This window comes from Struthio camelus, chromosome 11, assembly GCF_040807025.1.
Source record: "Struthio camelus isolate bStrCam1 chromosome 11, bStrCam1.hap1, whole genome shotgun sequence".
Taxonomy (NCBI): Eukaryota; Metazoa; Chordata; class Aves; order Struthioniformes; family Struthionidae; genus Struthio; species Struthio camelus.
This window is the reverse complement of record NC_090952.1, coordinates 25,374,849-25,394,825: the sequence shown is the minus strand read 5'-3', so window position 1 is coordinate 25,394,825 and position 19,977 is coordinate 25,374,849. Positions and strand designations below refer to the sequence as shown.

The 19,977-nt window shown below is 40.6% G+C and overlaps 1 protein-coding gene across 1 annotated transcript in view; it reads left to right on the top strand.

Moving 5' to 3' along the window:
- HTR2C (5-hydroxytryptamine receptor 2C) overlaps positions 1-19,977 on the top strand; it is a 358,087-nt gene that overhangs the window by 6,751 nt on the left and 331,359 nt on the right. The gene's annotated exons all lie outside the window — the stretch shown is intronic.

Genomic DNA, 19,977 nt, shown 5'->3' with positions numbered 1-19,977 from the left:
TTCTTCATTCTGTAACCTACTTCAGGTGTCTAAATACTACAAGTAGGCTGATTAGAAATGCTTTAATCTAATGAAGATGCTACTTGAAGAGTTGCTGCTACTGGAAGTGTATTTTCTTGATTTAAAGAAAACTAGTGTGAGGTCAAGAGCAGGACTGCTAAATGCTGTTAAAGAACGTTTTTTTTCTAACTGCAAGCATATTATTGCATCAGTCCTACTCTAAATATTGAAAAACACTGACTTTTCAAAACCAGTAACAGGTGAGAAGGGGAGACAAACCAATGCTGACTTCTGATAGACACATCACCAAAATGAAGAGCTTTATTTGAGAGGAACAGTTTTACTGTAAAAGCACAAGTCTAAGTATAGTATGGTGAGGAATGAGGGACAGAATAGGGTTTTCAGGAGTGCTGCCTGGCACAGAAATAGTCAATTCACTAGAACAAAAGGGTTAGAATAGTGAGTGGAAGTGGCCAGCATGTCATTATTCAGACTGCAAGAGTGATTCCTTTGAGGAAACATTACTGCTGTGTCTTAGCTGGTGGTGGGGAAAGCCGATTTGTGTATCAAATTATGCGGCCTCAGTGTATCATTATGGAGGATGTAAGTCGTAACTGATTTAACTAGCATAAGTGGCCATGCTGTCCAGAAAGAGAGCTTACAGAAGAACACCACATTTAAGAGGTAAATGATGTAGATGATAGTGTGTATGACAGTGTGACATAAGAACTACAGGGTTCTTAGGGAAAGCATTTGGGTTTATTGCTTAGATTGTGGCTAGCCATGCACCTCAATGCATTTAGCAGATTGAGCAAGCAATGTCAGCAGATCAGCAAGTAAGTAACTGGAGGCCTGTCTAGTAGTCCCCACATGCAGTGAGGATATGAGTAGCCTTATAAGTGAGAAGAGTAATGAATGCAATTGCAATGCCAACTTGTAAGTAGAAAAGGCAGTAACAAAAGCAATAAAGGCTATGATAAAGAAGTAGAAATTAAGAGCTTTGGACTTGGCTGAGCTGCTGTAAGAAGGGATCCCTGATGTCCACAATCGAATGGGTAATCCATTCTTGGGTGACAGCTGGCTCTTGATCAACGGGATAGTGATTTGAGCAACTGATCTTGGTTGTCCTTATCCCATGCTTGTTTAAGTCAGTTCTTTGCTTTGACAGAAAGGTCATCTGTCTCTATTCCTGCTGAAAGCATGGTACCTAAACTCCCAAATTAAGCATAGCAAGATTGTTGTTTACTCAGAAAATGACTTGAAGATTTTCTCAAGTTATTAGTTCAGCTTTGTGGTGCTTCAAATTGAAGCATTTCATATGCTCCAGAACAATGAGCAAGTTCTGCTTTAATGCCCATCTGTGCAGCTCCCCTCCCCTAATTTTGCTCTCACTGAAATTGCCAAAGGTATAAGTGCCTCAAGAACAGACAAAAGTTTTGTTGCTAAAATTGGAAATAAGTAACTGTAAATGTTCTAACAGCTGCAAGGCTGTACTAAGCTTTACTGCGCAAAAATTACTGTCCTAGTTGAACTTTTCCTGCTTTTTTTCTAATAAATTGAAAAGGTAATTTAAAGAAGGTGCCGTTAATGCCGGTTCTCAATTCCCCCAAAATATAAATGTTTTGAGAAAGAAGCAACTGTTTGAAACATAACTTCTTGTCTGCAGCAAATGTTTCATTTACCTGGGAGAGCGTGTTTGCCTTGAAGGGCTACCCAGCAAAATGAGCTAAGCAGCAGTGTGATGTTCTTTTTGCATGTCACGTTCTTTATTTTAACATTATTTAGCACTTTTGGTTGAATCAAGCAGAACCTGCTGTCCCATCCCATCTGGCATTATCCATTCATGTTCAGCATGGCCTTCTATGCTGAAGGCAATTCACTGGTTATATGCAGGTTTCATTTTACCTCTCTTGTTGCATTTTGAGGGAGCATGCTGAATATGAAATTAATGAGTTAGACTGAATAGTTCCCAGCTGAGAGGCTCTGTAGAGTGTTCAAAAGCTGTTGATGCTATAATCTTTTGGGCTAGTATTAACTAATGCAGGAGAGATGGTAATTAAAAGTGGATATGCGCAGACTTTAAATAAACCCTGAATGTTTGCTCACCCTCAGGAGGAGATTCCTTCAGGGTAGGAGCAAAATCTAGTGGTACAAAATAGAGAACTGCAAGCCAGGAGCCTAAGGCTCTGCTCCTTGCTCAGCTTTGCTTTCTGGTAGAGGACTTCCAGTTTAGTTTCTTAGTGGTCTCTATGGGAGGTTGATTTTTGTGCAGCTTAAGTAGTCAAACCTTCAGACATGGCCAAGTTACTTGTGAGTAGTCTTGACTGGTTGGTGGCAGAAGCTAAAAAATGTTCTATTTCATTCCATGGGCTCCATCAAACTAAAGATATGGCTTTCTTCTCAGCAGAAGTTTGGTATAGCCTTGTTATTGTGCCAGGCGATGCAAAGGGCTTTGCTAGACTGTAGCATGTTAGTATGGTGCAAATGTACCAGCCAAGTCTCAACAAACAGCACAGTGGAAAACGAAGGGGCTCTGTACTTGGAGAGATTCGTTTGAAGAATACTGCCCTCAGCCCTGTGCTTAAAGTACAGCTTGAGAAACTAGAGCTTTGACAGAAGGGCTATGTTGTGATGGATGTGTCTGGGAAGTAGGTGGTCTAAGGAGAGCAAACCTTTGCTGTATGGACACAATGACTCTGAAAGTGAATGTGGCTGGACTTGAGCTTCTCTTAGCAGAAGACTGTATGCCTTCCAGAAAGACTGCGTATCCTCCTGTGTTTTAGCAGTCCTCTTCCATATACTTTGCAGCTTCCTCAGCCAGTCTCTAAGTTCCTGGAGTGTGTAAATCTAGCTCTATACTTTCAAAATCCAAGCTGCAAAATGTTTTGTATTAAAATATTCTGCCGCTACAGTGGCGTTTTGCTAAATCTGCATTTCTGTATACCTTTGCGTGGAGGGAGGGATGTTGACAGGCTTCTGTCGTAAAGTTGTTCCTACTACATTTTAAATGCACTATATTTGTGAAGTAATTTATAATACTGCCTGAAATTTATTAATGCAGTTTTATATGTACAAAAAGTCAAAATGTGTCAGAATTCATGAAACTGATTAAGGTATTAGAACCAAACTATGTGGTATATTTTGTCGATGTGTTTACCTTTCTATGGCATGCAGGGAACCTGAAGCTTTATTCAGTAGAATATCCTCATGCTGCCTGATAATAAACATACCAAAGTCTGTCTTACAGCAAAAAATTCCAACATACTTTTCTTATGTAGGAAAGTCAGTGTCGTCTTAAAGCATGTTTCCTCTGGAGAACAAACTACTTATTGCCTTAATTTGAAAGTCTCTATATTTAGAGCAGGAAGGAGTCCAATATTTGAGTCCTCCCAGAATCTAATATCCACAAGGTGAAATCCCACTTCTTGTTTTAGTGTTGCAAGTTAGCTTGGTACTCAGGGGGCCTTACAGCGTGAAAGCTTTGTGTCTAGAAATGATGGATGGTTGTGCATTGGATAAACTGTGTTCCTTTTGAGCTAAATAAAATGCAGTGCTTGTTGTTCCAAACTTGTAATGCCCATATACTAAGTAGGATTCTGCCCCTTATAGCTCCTCTTTTGTGATAACCATTATTTAAAGATAGTGGGAGAACAAATGGTGCAAGCAATTAAGACATGCAGAGACGCAGCAAATTTTTAGGTTAACTTCATCTTTAGTGGACTTTCCTAAGTTACAATAGAGTAATAACAGATTGGCCAATTCTGAAGGACTTTTACAAGTCTGAATCCAGTAGTACAGAGAGCACATCTGGCACTGATAAATGTAGCAATATTAGCATAAGGAAGTAAGTTTATGTCCCGTGGCTGGGGAATGTAGTCATCCATTAACTCAAATAACCACAGCAGTAATATCAATGTAAGCATCCAGGCTCTCCATACCAAGTGATTTATTCTTCACTTCTCTTCCTTTCCTCCAGTTCCTAATTTGAAGATCAAACTCTTTGATGTTGACAAAACTGGTAAAGAAAAGACTAACATGAAATTAGGACTTTGGTGTTAAGGATAAGATATTGGACCCTCTGTAATGTAAAAAAGTATTTTATGCATCTTAACACCATGTAAAGACTTCCAAAGTAAAGTAGTGGACAGAGGAAAATGAAATCATATATGTGCAAATTAGATCATGTAAATTAAATAATTCTATTCTTTTATCAAATATAAGAAAACCCAAGCTAGAGTGCATTTGACCTTTTGTAAGTTTTGTCTTAGTGTTTCAAATTAGTGTTTCTCGAGTTGAGTTTTCTGCAGTAATCCATCAAACAAGAACAGTCACTGGGGAAAAGTTGCTTGGAGAACTTAATCCTAGCTATTAGCAGTGAGTGTCTGACTTAAGCCATGATGAATATGTGCAGGAGTAAGATGCTATTCCAAATAGCTGCATTCCAGCCAGCAGAGCTCTCTGCATAATTTGGAAGTGCTTGTTCCATCAAATGCTGGTTGGTAGAGAGGTGCCTCTTGTGACAAAGCTTTCAAGCTCACAAAACGCAGGCAGAGGCATTAGCTAAGGAGTGGACTACTTTCTTTATTAGCATAAAATTTTATTCATAAACTGAGTCTTGAACGCTGAGTGAGTAGTTATAGCTGCCTGAAGTAACTGGTTAACAAAGTTGTAGAAGAGATTGATAAAACCTTTCAGTTCTCAGTGGAAAAAATATGCAATAAGAGTTGTACAAGATCTGTTAGTGTTTCCTTCTAGCAAGATTAGTGATTCTGCTAGAATACTTGTATTTCAGGCAATCCTACTGAGGTGGGCGGCATCTCTGGTCCTTTCCACCATTACAGCATTCTTGCTAGCAGGAAGTAGGTGAGTAAGTGTCACTTGCAGGCCTAGCCAGGAGAAATCAGTTTTCCCCAAAGGCAAATTTGGATTTATTCCTTCCTATGTAGTATAGAATATTCCTGAGAATTAAGGATCAGCATTTTATGTCACCTGAGATTGTGTGGATTAATTCAAACGATTAATGAAGATTTTTGATTGGAGGAAAGGGAGGAACTTCAGAACTTGGTGAAATTCTTTTAATGCATTTCACTACTCTGTTTGCATGTCAAATGTGAATGTTTGGAAAACATCCTCAATTTTGTTATCTGATGCAATCTGGTAAACCCTCCTATTAAACTAACCCACCCTGAACCTGTACATTACTACTGTGCATGTTTAGGCTACATGGCTGTATCTCACCAGGAAATAGTTCTTGCTGTGGCTAGAAAATACAACTTGTGGATGTTAGGAGGCATGCATATACCCTATGGAATTACCTATCTTTGCGTTTGCGTTTCCAGCCAGGAGTAAAGATAACCCACAGTGTGAATCTACTGAGCAGATCAGTTATAAGACTTCATGAATATACAAATTACAATATTTCACAATTGCTGTAGTCTGAATTACCCTGATATGACATTGAAGGGAGGTGGATGCAACAGTCAAAGAGGCTATTTCTGCCTTGACTCCTGTAAGGGTAGGAGACACCATGTGTGATAAGAAAGTAAAGAAATTAGATACCTCCTGATCCCCAAACAGTGCAATTGGAGATTGCAGATTATATTTGGCCTTCAAGTCATGGACACTTGCTGAACCATGCAGGTCCTGTAGGTTTGCATGTTCAAAGAGTTAAAGATCAGTTATTTGGAAACTATAGTTTATGGGCAATGCTATTTTGTATATACACTTACCTTTTACAGTATGCTTTACCTTAAAAAAAACATTTTGAAAGTTCACTTGAGACTTATCAAAATTTGAAATAAAGGATTAGAATTCCAACTAGGGCAAATTAACATGGCTGAAAATTTAGCTTTGTACATCACCAGCAAGGTATCTCTGCTTGATGCTTAGAGGAGAAGATATGTTGGAACAGCCTTGAATACAGCTTCCCCCAAAGGCAGGTTTGGATTTATTCCTTCTTATGTAGTATAGAATATTCCTGAGAATTAAGGATCTGAAAGTAATTTTAAAAAATATTTATCCTTCCCTACAACTGTAACTTTTAGAGTTATTTTCTCCTAGAGCTTTGAACAGAAGAAGTGCTAGTTGCAACTATACAAGAGTTTGCGGAATCCAGCAGGAAGTTGTGTTTTGGGGTCAGGAGTGTTGTCTGCAAAGGAATCCTTCTCAAACCAAGATTGTTTGTTAAGGCACATTTTTAGCTGTTTGTTTTTTATGTAAATAATAATGTATGTTTAACTATTTTAATTTGTGTGCGTTTTGTAGGTCTCATGTTATGTTAGTTTCTGAACCACGCTCCCAGGATGTTTGGTCACTTTGTCAAGAGTCCCAGTTAAACTTAATATGACCTTTAGTTCTGTGGAATGTTTTAATGACTTGTTTATGAAAGGTTTTTTCCTTTGTGTGAGGCATAGATAATTAATTGTGTTGCACTTCCTGTTTCGTTTTTTAAGAGACTCCAGATGCATAATACTAATAAGAATACTGAAATATAAGATATACCCGTTCCTTTGAGATAAGCAGATGGGAATTGGGTAGTTAATCCTGTGGTACTGTGTTTTGTGAAGAAACAGGCTATAAACAGGGGTACTTCAAAATCCATGCTTCGCTTGCCACCGTTAATCTGTTGTAGCATCACTGCCAACTAAGGATTGATAATGTTGATTTATATTGCTCATTGGCTGTAATCTTCATACATCTAATCAGTCAGCTGAGGTCATTATAGCCCTTTATTCACATTAGAAACCATTTATAATTGAAAAAGTTTTAATGGCAGGAAGAGCGAGGCTTATGGAGTTTATTTTGACCATATATGTATGTTGGAAGGAAAATGGAAAAAAGCAAAACCTTGGATATTCTTATCATAGGGTTTTGCTGTAAATACAGTAGGTGACTTAAGTGGAGGTCGTAGGTGACAGCCTCATGCAAATACTATGTCAGGTGACTTTCAGCTTTCCAGAAAGAGTAGTTGCATTCAACAGAGGGATAGAACATTTGAAATGGCTTCCTAAATGGCTTGGGGACTAGAAACCCCAGTAGTTCTTTCTGGTCCTTTAATTTGCTGCCTCACTGTCTTCTGCTAATGATACACCAGAGTTATCCTTTCCTGTTCCCTTTGGACAAGAGCTCAGCTACCCATTCTGTAGACCTTGAAGGGAATCCTATGAGGAGAGTGCATGGGGTTGTTGCATTTTTGTACATGAGCATAGGCCATTCCTGATACAGTTGCAAGTCAAAGGAGTGTTTTTTGCCAACCTGTGCTGACAGTAAATGGGCTAACGTTCCCTTGTTACCGCTTCAAATGATGGTATGGATCTTGCTTGTGCCCCAGGTCCCTTAAGGGTTAGGCAGTTGGTTTTCACCTCGGTGTATAAAGGTACATGTGTGTGAATTTGAAGGCCTAGCACCTAAAAAGGTAATGACATCCATGTACTAAGCTTCAGTCTGTGAATGTATTGGAAGAGATTCACCTGAGATTAATTAGAACATGAAATAATGTTTAGCTGGGGAATGTATGGTGATTGGAATGAAGACAGTATCTGATAATAAAAACTAAAAGACCATGAGGTAACTTAAACAGATACTCAATGGTTCTTTGGTACACAATGTAGTATATGCAGATGAGATTGCCAGATGGTACAGACAAATTTGCGTAGATCCTAGCAAATTAAATGACACTTCTGACAGTGAAAGTCAACAAAAAGCAGAAATACTTATTATGCATTGTTTTACAGTAATAGAATAGTCACAAACAAATAACAGATTCCAGGCTAATCTCTTGCTGCTAGAGAAGGCAGTGCCAACACTTCAAGGCCTGACAAAACTTGTATCTGAGGGTATTTAATTTTTCAATTCATCATTAGAGAATAACTCAAACTCTCATTTGCAGGAAGTTGTAACTTCTGTCTCTTTGGAAAAAAAGCCCTCTAAACAGAGGCATGGATAGAAATTTGAGACATGAGAAAGGCTATACGTAACTGGAAAGAAGTACAAGTCATTTTGAAAAGCTGCCAGGACCTTAAATTACATAGATTAAAGAGTTGAGAGGCTGAGATCCTTATTCCCTAGGCATCTGCACAGCATCAAAAGGCAGATTATAGGAATTCTTCCTCCTCTGAGAAAACATTTGCTCTTAATGATGAAGCGAGAATTTTTTTATTCTAAAGTTCTATACTTTAATGAGCAGCATATATTATCACTTATGTTAGCACTTGATTGCAGGAAATTAACAAGATGAAACCATTTAAAATTATACATAGCAAGGAAGATTCTTGTACAGTTCAGTTATAATAATCTGTGAAGGAGCAAAGTATTTTATATTGAAAGAAATCAATATCAAATCATGCTTTTTCGCATAGATGGTGTATGTGATAAGCAATTGAAATCACAAGCCTAGCTTTTGAAATTGTTAAGAAATAATTGTGAGTAACTGCAAAGTAACTGTATTTGATAGTCTCCTCAAACATGTTAAGCCCTCCCCCATCACTAAACATGTGGAGATGTTGTGCTGTCAGAGTTGGCAGGGCAGATGTGGTGTAAGGTAGCGCTGCACAGAGAGGCTTGTGCCTGCCAGCCAGCGTAACTTGAAAAGCTGGGCAAGACTGAAACCCTTCTCCAGAAGGCAGGACCCTGAGCTCCTGGGGAAAAGTTTAAGAATGAGACAATACAGTGGCTGGCGCTCCAGGGCCATGGGGGCAGGAGTAGGAGCTGTGAGCCAGGCTGGGAGCACAGGAGAAGACTTGCAGGCTCAGGCAGACTGTTCTTCAGTCAGACTGTTCTCCAGCTGGCCTTGATAGTCCCATGTACTCTGAACAGTTCATGCTTCTTAAGCAACACTAACTCATGCAACCTCTTCTATCTCATGGTGTGTTATCCCATTGGGGAGCAACTCATATTTTTGAAAAATTTTCAGGGCAATAAACACTAAGACCCTCACGTGACAGTATCCAAAAACCTGGAAGTAGGTTTTGTGGTAGGGAGGTGCTGCACTGGAGACCTGATTAGGCAATTTTTTAAAATCCTGATCTGGTATCTTGCTAGTAATTAGTATGTGGTCTTTACTAAGAGCTAATAGATACTTTCTTTCCACAGGAAGGAACATAAATATGCCTGAAGGCTTTAGGTGAGATAAGCCAGGATGTATAGGAGCATGTGATGACACAGGCATATGCAGGCAGTCTAGAGGGTCCCAGACTGCAGAGATGTGCTTGGGAAGTACAAGCTACTGTTTGTAGTAGGTCAGTGTGAGCAAATGGCTTTTGCGAAGGATACCACTAGCAGGTGCAGCCGAGTGTCCTGCTGCAGTGGACAGATGGTGGTGATTCACTACACAGATGAAAGTAACCATCAGGGAATGCAGGCATTATCTGAGATGTGTGTGCCAGTAATTACTGTCTTAGGAGCAAATGACCAAGCAACTGATCTTTGAATCTTGTTTAGGTACCTAAAGGTCAAGTCTCTTTAATGGGATTAAAAAAAAGCACCAAAGAACAGTGAATATCTTACTCATTGAAACCAGAGAGATTGGGTGCTTTTTAATATCTTAGTCTAGTAACCAGCTTGTGAATTTTAGCAAGCTGCTATGGTCCTTTCCTGTGATTGTTGTAGCTCTTTGGAACAAAATGGTGCTACCTGACCCTGTTCTCCTTGTCAGGGTCTGTCATTCCTTTACTTCTGCCAAAGTGACATGAGCACAGAAACCGAGTGAGCCAGAATTGTGGCACCAGCTGGGTATTGTACTAGTGCCAGTCCAGCCAGCTGGGTCATATACAGCAATCTGAAAGTGCTAGAGCAGCTCGACAGCATGCATCCGGCTCTTCCGCGTGTGCTGTAATAGCCAAACCGTGGATAGCTTTTGGTTGGGCTTTTGCATCCGTTTTTCCACATGTATGAAGAGGTCTCTTGGGACCTGTTTTTCCCTGAATATCTCCATCCATGCTACCCAGGAGCTAGCCTGTCCTGTGGTAACTTGCTCCAAGTCAACACAAGATTGAAGCGGTTTCTCCCACGGTTTCTGGGAGATGTGGAGGTACAGGGCCAGAAATGGAAGCTGAAGGATATGCTGGCTGGGGGGCAGTTGAGTTCTCTGGTTTTGTTCTCTCTCCTCCTCAGCTGTCCTTCTTCCACTTTCCTGGTTCCTGTAGGTAGTATGGGCCTAGAAGCACATGCCTAGAAGTGGTGTCCTGTAGCTGTGGTTCCTTCCCTGTGGGTGAGCAGAAGTTCTAAAGGTCACCCATATCACCCACTAGAGTGAAGATAGCTGTGTGCTACATAGTTGTATTACAAAGGTGCTCTTCTAGGAAAAAGCTTGTATATTTTATGCAACATTGCTTTCTATAGGTGTGACAGTGTTCAGAGTAAGATTGCTTTTATCTCCTCAAGATCTGTGTATCAATGGTCCTGGGGTACACGTGGCAGGTGAACAGTGTCTGCATATGTTTTCCTGCCACTAGAGATGCAGCAAGAGCATATGGTCCACCCATCAACAGGTGAATGACGTAAGTGGATTATTAATGACATAAGGTACTTGGAAACTAGCTGAGTCTTGAAACCAGTGGAATACTTGCTGTATTACACTGAGGCTGGAACATGGTGGTGAGATGCACTGTGTATCAATGATAGTATAAAGGCTAAAAGTATCTGCAATGTACTGAAGCTCATAAAGAGACTGCAAAGGAAGGGTAATTAACAGTAAAAGGAGTGGGGCGTACTTGTTCTTCTCCTTGGATTTGCTGTCAGTGTTGTGATGAAGCACCGTGACTGGCAGTCATTGTTTTGCCAGAGACATGAGGCCATCTGAGATCCATGCAACTGTATTTTTCCCTTCTTTTGGCTTTTAATTGATTTACCTGTTAACCTTTAGGTGTTATACCTGCTATTAAGCACCATTGCTAAACTGCTGTTCAGTTTACCTTGTTTTCTGCAAAACGTTTTGAGTTATGTTGAAACTGCTCAGCAAAAGCCTTGTGTTTGAGCTTCTCAGCAGTGCAAGCTGCTGACTGGCTTGCAGTAGAGAGCCAGATTCAGGGCAGTATTGATGCAATTTTTTCTTGTCTGCAAGGCAGGGAAGATGCAGCCACAAGTTTTAACTTCTGTTCTATTAAGGCATTGGAAAATATTTTAAGTAGACAAACTTCAAACAATTCTGGTGAGAATGTCCCAGGAGTTTTGGAAATCAACTCTCTTGAATAAATTGTTGAGTAAACTGTACTGTTGAACTACTGAACACAAATGCATATCTGTATATTAGTTTGATATTTTTACTAGGATTAGCAAGAGATTTGGGAGCATTTACTCATTTGTCATTTGTTGTACTTTATTGTGTGTTTGTGCTGCAGCATACTGCACTAATTCAAAAATCCCAAAGCAAATAAAAAATAATGTACTGCTTTTGCTAGAAGTCATTTGTGTTAGATAGTGGACTGCTCCCACCTGGGATGGTGAATGGGTCTGAGTCACAAAATGATAATGAAAATTTGCTGAATGGCGCTGAATTTAAAGAACTAGCTACAAGGTGGTTGGAACACCATAATTTATAAGCCAGACTTTTTTCTCTTGAAACATGACAAGTGGAGAGGCTCCTGCTCTTTGAACAACCAATGATTAACTTTACAGAACTGCTTTTACCTTTCTCAGCTCTAGCCACTTTATCTCTGACTGGGTGGTCCCCTATGGTACTGAGCTGTTTGACAGCTTTGGGTATCAGGCCAACTGTTTTCATTTCAGACTGCATCTTTCCAAGGCAAGAGTTGCAAGTAAAATTAACAATTGCTTGTCAGGGTATTTTGGAAGGTTGTACTTTTTTAGCCCTGGATCAACGTGAGTGATCAAAGCTCTGCATCAAGGAGTCTCGGGCATACGTAGCCTGAAGGAGGGTGTTAGTATATGCCATTAGATTGGATAGGAGGGATTTCAAGTATGTGTTTTATTTGTATTTTTACGTTGCTCTGCCAGTTTGATGTTATAAGGGAGCATCTTCCAGAGATTCAAAATACTTCTCAGGATAAGAATTCCTGGTCTGTTAGTCTTTTTTCAGATAAATATCTGTTAATGGTAACTTCTTCCACTCCATTATCGTTTGCAAAAATTGAAGCTTCTGAAGTGAATGTCTTGAGCTGAGGGGCTGGTGACAGTGGAAAGGGCTGAGTGTATAATGTAGCCAGCTCTCCTGCCCTGTGTGGATGGATGCCTGAGGGAATGGCTGCATGAGTGAGCTGCTATTGAGGTATGGTAGAGAAATGGCACTGCTGCGAGAGTGCAGTGGAGACAGATGTTCTTACATGTCTTTGCTTTGTTCTTCCAGTTCTTTGCTAGTCCTTCTAGTAACTGCATTAGATTATCTTGGTACCCGTGTACCTTTTGTGTGTGAAAGATGAAGTGCCATGTCAGCAGGTATGTTTAAGCAGTCTGCTATTAGGAACCGTATGGGGAAAGTGAGAAAGTTAGGTCAGTATAGGTGCATCTTTTACAATCTATAGGGTGATACCAATTTTCTGCTGATTACTATCTATGTTCAAAGCAGCATGCAATTTCTAACCCATGTTAATTGGGCTCTGAAAAAAATGACTAAGGCCAGAGAGGAAAGCAGTTAGCTAATCTATTACTTCAGCGAGAAGTTAACAGAAAACTTAGTGTGGGCATTGTTCCAGGTAGATTCAGTGGAGATGTACAAATGTACTTTTTCTGTAGGTGGAGTGAATGTATGTTGCAACAGAAGAAATATCTCACAAAAGATAACATATCTGTATGGTATAATCAGCACTTCTGCCAATTATAGCTTGGAATGCTAGTGTCTTTGGCAGCCCAATTCTCTATATGAAACTTCTTGTACTACACATCACCTGAACGACTAATTCTTTTGCAATTAAATTTTCCTCCCTAAGGAGTCCTGTCTTCTGTACAAAGCTTAGATCACACAAGCAGGAGAGAGAAAAATGCAGGGTGCAACTAGGAAGTTCAAATAAAAGTACAAATGACCCAGGTCATTTAGGAAATGCTCAGCAGTGGGCAAGATGCTAGTAGATGTGTCAGCTCAGCCTGTGTATGTGTTGAGGTTGCAGCTTGAAGGCTCTGTTAAAGTGCCAGTAATCAGCATGGATCCCCATTTGTGAGAATGGTATGATAGAGCAGAGTTGGCACTGCACTGACAGCAAGTCTCTCAACCTCTCTGCAGTTTCTTCATTATTGTATTGCTTCTGTTTCCCTCTGGGCCCAGTTACTTAGTGCCTCTCCTCCCCCTTTTTAATCTCCCCTTGTTCTTCAGGCTTGTTCTAAACCTCTGGCTGTCTCTTCCTTTATTCCTCTCTGACTTTCTGTGCCACTTTGAGGTCAGTTGTTGAGGAAAAGTCAAACTTGCAGTTCTTCTTGAGAGCACTGGTTTTTGGGGGCTACTGTTTCTGGGAAATAAAAGCATAAGAGACAGCCCAAACAAGCATGTGAATATTTCTCCTGGGCAAGGGCATGGTCAGAATGTGTACAGATTGTCTTGTATCAGCTGAGCACAGTACCTTAGTGAGAACTGGGGCTGGATTCCAGGGTTTTGAACTAAAAGCAAGTGACTCGTGAGCAGTTGTTGCTGATGATCCCAGATCTAGGTTGGCTTGTGTTGACAAGCAAACACAACTTGGAAGGGTATACCAAGAGGCACTGTATGTGTGTTTATGGAGGATTAATGGGGTTAATCTGGGAGCAGACTGGGTTGTCAAGGTTTTAGCTGTCTGGCATTAAGGGCCCAAGTCTTCCAACTACCTCAGTTCTCCCCTTAGGATATCCTTAGGGTATCTCTTCCTGAGTATCAGGCAGCTCTTGGTTTTCTGTTCGAGTCTGACAAAAAGCCTTTTTCCCAGAGTGGGAAATTAGACGTAGATTTTAAACTTCATTCTACTGCTATGACCATTGTTTTCCATTAGACCTAAGGGTCTATTTTAAAATGAATATGTGTTATCTCTCAAACCTGCAATGATGCGTGGGTTAAGTGGAATGACTTTTATTGGTGCTCTGCTGCTCTAAACAACAAGAGGTGAAACGAAGAAGAATGGGACTGTGGGATCTGGGCCTGGAGGTTATCTCTACAGACTACTGTTGCTAGAAGTCAGAGCACAAGAATGTTAGTAGATAAGGAGGTTGTGTGGCAGCCCAGTGTATTTACAGAAAAGAACTACGGTAATAGCTCTGAGGTGTTATGGCTGCAAATATTAACAACATTCCAGGTGACAGTCTGTTGCAGAGCTGTTTCTGTGGGCTGCCAGTAGCCCATGGTAGGGTTTTTATTTTTCTGTGCCACTGGGAGGAATGCGTAGATGTACACAGTGTTATGAAGAGAGCAGGAGCCTGGCATGCAGTTGCTCTGCACTCCCTATGGAAAGGACGCTCACTTCACTCTCTGATCTTGAAACGTGCTGTGAACTTGAAGCTCTGCTTTGATTTGGTTATCTTCTATTTAGTAAAGCTTCATGACTAGCAGATTTCAAAACTGTATTTAAAAACTTGCATCTTTAAAAAGATATAATTAGCCTGTTAACCAGCTGACTATAAATTCTAAGTCAAACCACCCAAATCCCCTATCACTAACAAGAATCTGAACTCATCACTGAATACAAAATGCAAATCCTATTGATTTTGACAAAGTATATCTTTTACAGAATATAGAGAGGAGGTCTATATGGATATCCAAATTCCATACAGAGAAGAACAATGTGATTTTTATAATCCCTCTACTTAGCATAGTTCCAGGCAGTGGAACTTGTTGGCTGAAGTGCGCAGGGGATGTTTTCCTTTCAATTATACTTACTTGCATTACAGGGTGGTGTTTAATTCCTTAGGTAGCCTGAGTGTGACAGTTCCATCAAAGTGTCCATTCCATCAAAGTTGCTGTTTTCCTGTCATTTTGAAATGTAAGACAACTTTTTTCACTTTTCACAGTGAATTCTCAGTAGTGTATTTTTCTACAGTACACAATAGTAGAGTTTTTGTTGGGCAGCAATGTAGGCAAATGCATTAAGAGAATCTTGACCTTGCTGATGTCAGTGAAGAAACTCACTTACACCATAAATGCACCTTGGACTCTACCTGGTTACTTTTATAGCACTCTAAAAAACTTGTATTCGCTCTTCAGACTGTATGATGACATTAGCTTTTTGTGAGAGAAATACTCAGTAGTTGAATAGTTTTGTTGCAATGCAGAAGTCATGAGGTATATCTTTGTATGGATTCCCACCTGACTTCTGTTATATATGAATTTAGCATTTTGCAACTCACTGAAACAGCAAATATGGCAGAGCAAAGTTGCTGTTGGCAAACTCGCTAGTTAAACATTCAACCAAACGTAGGTTATAGCCAAGGACAGAGTTAGTGTCGCTTTTCATTTATAATTAAAACATAGTTGTGAACATGCTTACTCAGTGCTTAACAGTTATGAGCAGTGATCATGTTGGCTGTGACCCCACAGCAAGTGCTTTGTGAGCAGATCCTTTGCTTACTTGAAACTTCTTATAAAATTAGGAACCTAATGATTAAAGCCCTTATACTTTGGAGCACATGGGCATGTGCTTAGCGCTGGCCATGCGCATAATTCCATTTTTATTCAGTGTGATACGTGCCTGAGGGAGACTCTTCAAAGTCGGAGAGCACAGGCTGCTTAACTGCCTGCTATGCCTTTGGGACTTGCCCAAGTGATTTGCTGAACAGGATAGTGAGTTTTGGGAGCGTTTATCACTATCATTCTATGACTACGAAAATAAGCAGATGCAGTCCATCTGGTTTTTATTACACTGTGCTCAAAGATGATGAGCTCAAACTATAACAGGTGCAGAGAAGGATGACCAAGGGAATGAGCTGCCTGATTCATAGGAGATTGGAAAAGCTAGGCTTCTAAAACATATCAAAAAGAGTTGAGGAATATGGTTGCTCTTGGGTACATCAGGGAATAAAGTACCAGAGAGAAAAGCAGTCACATTAGAGGGCAGCATTTCCACCAGCCCAAATAGGTACAAATAAACAAGGCACGATTACTTTTAGGCTGATTATTAGGGGAGGAAAAAGATCTACGGATTAGCCCAAGGAAGTCTGCAAAAGACTTCTAATAAAGGCAGTATGGACACAAATCTAACTGCTTTTGGGATGTTTAAACAATTCATGAAAAGGAGGGAATGACGTGGGCCCTGCAATAACAGGGTCTGATTCCCAGGATGTGGGAAGTCTTGTGGCTCTTTACTGTGACAGGCAGCACACAAACACCAGGGTCTGTTGGGGATCCGTAGGCTAAAGTGCTCTCCTGATCTTCAGTTCAGAGCTGAGCTCCCCAGCTCTGGGGGGGCTGGGAGAAGAGCAAAGATTTAAGTGCCTTGCAAATGCTTCAGTTACTATTAAAAGAAGTGGTAAGAGATTGTCAGCAACATCTGGCCATGGCAATTGTGGGAGATTAATATCTTTTATTCCTAGTATTTTTTTGAAACACCAACACAAAACACTACTACTTTGAGCTGTGCTGTTCCTCCCTCATTAAACACAGCTGGAACCAGCTGAAGGGTCATTTTGGAGCCAGTAAGGCTTGCTGTGTGATGGCCCTTTCAGGAGTTTTGACAGAAGAGATTCAGGTCATGATACACTCCCCAGGCTCACAGGTGCTCTTTGAGCGTCCGACACTACGCAGGCTATAAAGATAAAAGGGGAATGTGGTGACTTGGCCAAGTATGCTGTGGCCTGGAGACAGCCATGCTGATAGGGTGCTGCCATCACTTGCTGAGAGGCTATGATGTTGAAGATGGCCTATGAGCAAGAGATTGCCCCCCACATTTCCGGTTGGATGTTGAAATATTAAAATGATCACGAGAAAGGCACTTGGCCCTAGTGGATGCAGCAAAGGAAGGTCAGGAAGTGGAAGGAAGAAGCACTTGCAGGCTTTCATGTATGCTGGGCAGAAGCTGATTTAACTTGCACAGGGACAAAGGGTATGGGCCAAGTGCCAGCAGCTCTGGATCAGATGTAGCTAATACTGCTTTCTCTGAGAAGTGTGCTATGGAGGGGGTGAAAGCTCCAGTAGTCTCTGACCACATAGCTGTGCTTTCAGTGACAAACTTTTCTGGCCGAAAATGGGAAAGCCGAAATGTTGAGAGATTTAGCTTTCTCGGACAGAGTGAGGGAGCCACACTTTCTTAAAGGTAGTGTTGGGTGCTGCTTCGCCACCTTGTGTTGTGGCTGTGTATAGCAGAGCTGGACAGTAACTGAAACATCACTGTTGTTCCTTGAAGTGATCCATAAACATAGGCCCATCATGAGAAAAGATGGCCTAGAGAATTGTCCCCATGATCCTGCACCCTCCCCAGAAACAGCTGGCAAGGCGAAATACTGATCTCTGTCCTTCTAGGCTCCTGTGGACAGAGGCTCAACCTGCTCGTCTGTCTTGGGGTGCTCTGAAAAATAGCAGTTCACACAGTTTTGACTATTTGCAGTTTTGTGGGTTTTGTTAATGATATTTTGGCTGTTGACTCATTGTCCTTCCTGATGCCTAACTTGCTGTCCTGTGATGCTTGCTTTTGCAAATGTGTGCGTTTACAGAATAGTACACTTATTACCATTTTAAAGTGCAAGTCCACCACTCACCTCCTACATGATTTCATGCACAGCTAGACAAATGACCACTGATGGGAGCACCTGTCATTGTGGCTTTCCAGGTCAGCTCCACAGCCATTACCTTTTGGCCAGCTCTGATGTTGTCCAATTAACTCGTTCTTCAGAATAGAAAGATTCTCACTGCCAGCCCAGAACTCTGAATTTCCTTATGAGATCAGAAGTCAAGCAGAGTCAGAGGTGACTGAAAACATTAAGCAGGAGATAATTTAAAAGTGAAAGGAAAGTATTGATCTGCAAGCTAGCAAACCTTATACGGGATCCTTTTTGCTAACAGCAAAAACGGTTTGGCCTGGGCCTGTGATCTTAAATGGAGAGGCAGCCTCATCCTAAAAATGACTTGTTCTGAGTTCAGTCTGAAGCCCATAGCTGGACTAACACCTGCAACGCTGAGGGGACAGCAGGACTATCGGAGGAGAGCGGTAGTGTGCAGCATGGGACTGTGATTATTCAGCAGAAACTGGCCGGGAGGTGCCAGTGCTTAATGTACTTCCCACTTACTCTGCGTCAAAAAGACAAATACAAAGGCTTTTGGTGGCGGAAGTTATGGACAGAAAATGATTTTTACAGCAAAAGAGTTTTAATCAATGTGGAAAGCTAAAAAAGCATTTCTGTGGTCCAAGCAGTGACTCTGTAAGAGCAGACACCCAGAACATGGCTAGGCTCAATGTGCTGCCAGGTGTCTTAGGGGAGAACTCCTTTCAGCTACTTTTGGCCCTTCTGATTTTAGAAGCTGAGTTGTTTGCTTGTCATTGAAGGATTTTGCCATGTCTTAAATCTGCTGAAAAGCTTATTCTTTTAATTCAATGACTTAATTCTTTACGCTTAGTGATGACATTAAGTTGTACATGGTGTTTGAGGGCGTATGTGACATGGAGTTTCTGGGTTCTATATACCTCAGTTTCATCTTAGCCATTAATTGCATTAAGACTACCTCTGAATACTTTAAGATCGCAGAGCCTACCTTTACTGGTGAGGCATTTTTGCCATCCACAAACATGAATATTCTCCTCTGATTACAATTATCAGAATATTGAATAGTGAGCTTTTTCTCCCAGTCTTCAAGACTAGAATCTGCTTTTTTTCCTTCAAGAGATATGCATATACATATATATACATGTATATACATATGCACACCCTACTCATTTCACAGCCAGACCGATATCATGTAATCTATACAAATGCAGAGAGAATGTGTGTGCATATGTGTGTGTATATATACATATATAAAAATATACAAATAACACTTGCTAACTTGTAATTTAGAGTTTATCCATGCAAACCACTTTCTTAATATGTAAGGGCTGTGCTTATCCTGTGCAACACTAGGAGCTGAGGTGCTTACTCTCCCTAAAGGATTGTTGCTTTTCTCACAGCAGGTTTCCCAAATGCTTCCAAGGGGCCCCAAACTCACATGCTCTGGGAGGCTGCCCAAGAATGAGGTCTTTTCTATTATGGTGAATAGAAAGACATATTTACTGTTTGTGGCTTTTGATAGTCGCCCTATGGTGCTGTCAACAGAGATAGTAGAACGACATGTCATAGGTGGGTGGTTTTGCTTCCGTAATTATTCGGGCTTATGTGCTCCCTTCTTGTGTCAAGTACACCATTTGCATTAAGAACACTTAAATGCTTTGCCAGGGTTTTTGTACAGTGCCAAGGACTGAGACACAAGCTTTTATTTTTTAAATTCAATTCTTACTTTTGAATGTGGCTAATGTTTTTCTAATAAAAGTGTGTTCATATTGAATTTTGTGCTAAAGAAAGGACTATTGGAAAGATACAGCGTATTTTTGCATTCTAACAACTCTAGCTTTGTCACTGAGAATAGCAGAAAATAATTAGTAATCAGCGGTGGGTGTTGAGTATTATAATTCTTCAGCTCTTGTGAAAAATAACTTTATACATATTTGGTAGAAACAATTAGTTAAAAAAATTACTCAACGCCACTGCAGGATTTGTGAAGATAACAGTAAGTAGGAATTGATAGATTCTTTTGGTTTACTACCACTCATGTAAATGAAAATCTGGAAAACCTGTCAACTGAAGAATTGTGATTATTAGCCTGAAACTTGTGACAAATTAATAGAGGAGCTGACTGCTCAAGTGTAAGTGAAGAGAACATTTTCATGGGGTTTGTGTGAGGTAGGCTGTTTTACAAGCTTTAAGCCCTTGTGCAAATGACAGCATTAGTTTGGTTGAATAGAAATACAAATACTTTGAACTACCGAGTGTTTACCTCTGTCTGAGGTATGGTGCTCTGTTGGGGGCAGCTCCTAATAACGATAACCCGTGTGGACAGGAGAAGGTTCTTTTTTCATTTCTTGTTGCATGTTTTGTGATTTGTAAACC